Here is a 2,735-nt window from a genome sequence, read left to right as displayed (position 1 = left end):
TTGTTAGCGGTGAAATTAATTTGTTGAAAAGAATGTCGAAATTAAAGTGTTATATATGCATGAGGTCTTAGAGATAATCTTAAAGCACATCAAGTTTTATTAAAATTCAGTTTTATGATAAAAAAAAGTGAATGCGTGACAAAGTGCATATTTATGTGAATGGAGTTAGAGCGAGCAGAATATATCTACCTTCTAATACCTAGCTATTCTTATAAAAATTAAAGATTGTTAGCGGTGTATGGAATTTGTTGAAAAGAATGTAGAATTAAAAGTGTTGTATATGCTTAAGGTCAATCAGATAATCTTTTAGCAAATAAAGTTTTCTTGAAATTCATTTTTATGATAAAACAATTTATTGCGAAACAAAGTGCATATTACTATAAAAAGCGTTAGTGTGAGCAGAATATATCAATCTTCTTATACGTAGCTATTCTTATTAAATTTTAAAATTGTTAGCGGTGTATGTAATTTGTTTAAAAGTATGTAGAAATAAAAGTGTTTTATATGCTTAAGGTCAATCAGATAATGTTTTAGCAAATCAAGATTTATTGCAATTAAGTCTTATGATATAAAAGGTAGACGCGTAACAAAGTGCACATTAACATAAAATACGTTATAGCTAACAGAATATCTACCTTCTTATACCTAGCTATTCATATTAAAATTTAAAATTGTTAGAGGTTTATGGATTTTGTTGAAAAGAATGTGGAAAAAAAAGTTTTATATATGATTGAGGTCAAACAGATAATCTTTTAGCAAATCAAGATTTATTGAAATTCAGTTTTATGATAAAAAAAGTGAATTCGAACAAAGTGCATATTAATATAAAAAGCGTTAGTGCAAGCAGAATACATCTCCTTTTTTATACATAGCAATTGTTATTTAAATTAAAATTATTCGCGGTGTATTGAATTTGTAGAAAAAAATGTAAACATTATAGTGTTATATGTACTTGCGGTCTATCAGATAATCTTTTAGCAAATAAAGTTTTATTGAAATTCTGTTTAATGATATAAAAAGGGGATTCGTAACAAATAGCATATTAATATGAATGGAGTTAGAGCGAAATGAATATATCTACCTTTTTGTACCTAGCAATAGTTACCAAAATTAAAAATTGTTAGCAGTGTATTGAATTTGACGGAAATAATTTAAAAATTAAAGTTTTATTAATACTTGCGGTCTATCAGATAACCTTTTAGCAAAATCACGTTTTATTGAAATTCAGTTTTATGATAAAAAAGTTGATGCGTAATAAAGTGCATAATAATGTAAAAAGAGTTAGAGCGAACAAAATATGTCTACCTTCTTATACCTAGCTATTATTATTAAAATTAAAAATTGTTAGCGGTGTATGTAATTTGTTTAAAAGTATGTAGAAATAAAAGTGTTATATATGCTTAAGGTCATCAGATAATGTTTTAGCAAATCAAGATTTATTGCAAATAAGTCTTATGATATAAAAGGTAGACGCGTAACAAAGTGCACATTAACATAAAATACGTTATAGCTAACAGAATATATCTACCTTCTTATACCTAGCTATTCATATTAAAATTTAAAATTGTTAGAGGTTTATGGATTTTGTTTAAAAGAATGTAGAAATAAAAGTGTTATATATGCTTAAGGTCAATCAGATAATGTTTTAGCAATTCAAGATTTATTGAAATTCAGTTTTATGAGAAAAAAAGTGACTGCGAACAAAGTGCATATTAATATAAAAAGCGTTAGTGCAAGCAGAATAAATCTTTTTTTTATACATAGCAATTGTTATTTAAATTAAAATTATTCGCGGTGTATTGAATTTGTGGAAGAGAATGTAAAATTATAGTGTTATATATACTTGCCGTCTATCAGATAATCTTTTAGCAAATAAAGTTTTATTGAAATTCAGTTTAATGATATAAAAATTGAATGCGTAACAAATGGCATATTAATATAAATGGAGTTAAAGCGAACAGAATATATCTACCTTCTTATACCTAGCTATTCTTTAAAATTAAAAATTGTTAGCTGTGTATGTAATTTGTTTAAAAGAATGTAGAAATAAAAGTGTTACATATGCTTAAGGTCAATCAGATAATGTTTTAGCAAATCAAGTTTTCTTTAAATTCATTTTTTTGATAAAACAATTTATTGCGAAACAAAGTGAATATTAATATAAAAAACGTTAGTGTGAGCAGAATATATCTACCTTCTTATACGTAGCTATTCTTATTAAAATTAAAAATTGTTAGCGGTGTATGTAATTTGTTGAAAAGTATGTAAAAATAAAAGTGTTATATATGCTTAAGGTCAATCAGATAATGTTTTAGCAAATCAAGTTTTATTGCAATTAAGTCATATGATAAAGGTAGACGCGTAACAAAGTACACATTAATATAAAATGCGTTATAGCTAACAGAATATATCTACCTTCTTATACCTATCCATTCATATTAAAATTTAAAATTGTTAGCGGTTTATGGAATTTGTAGAAAAGAAAGTGGAAAAAAAAGGTTTTATATGATTGAGGTCAATCAGATAATCTTTTAGCAAATCAAGATTCATTGAAATTCAGTTTTATGATAAAAAATATGAATGCGAACAAAGTGCATATTAATATAAAAAGCGTTAGGGCAAGCAGAATACATCTCCTTTTTTATACATAGCAATTGTAATTTTAATTATAATTATTTGCGTTGTATTGAATTTGTAGAAAAGAATGTAAAAATTATAGTGTTATATATACTTGC

This window comes from Polistes fuscatus, unplaced genomic scaffold (assembly GCF_010416935.1).
Source record: "Polistes fuscatus isolate 324 unplaced genomic scaffold, CU_Pfus_HIC Scaffold60, whole genome shotgun sequence".
NCBI lineage: Eukaryota > Metazoa > Arthropoda > Insecta > Hymenoptera > Vespidae > Polistes > Polistes fuscatus.
The sequence above is the reverse complement of the archived record's forward strand: the minus strand, read 5'-3'. Positions refer to the sequence as shown.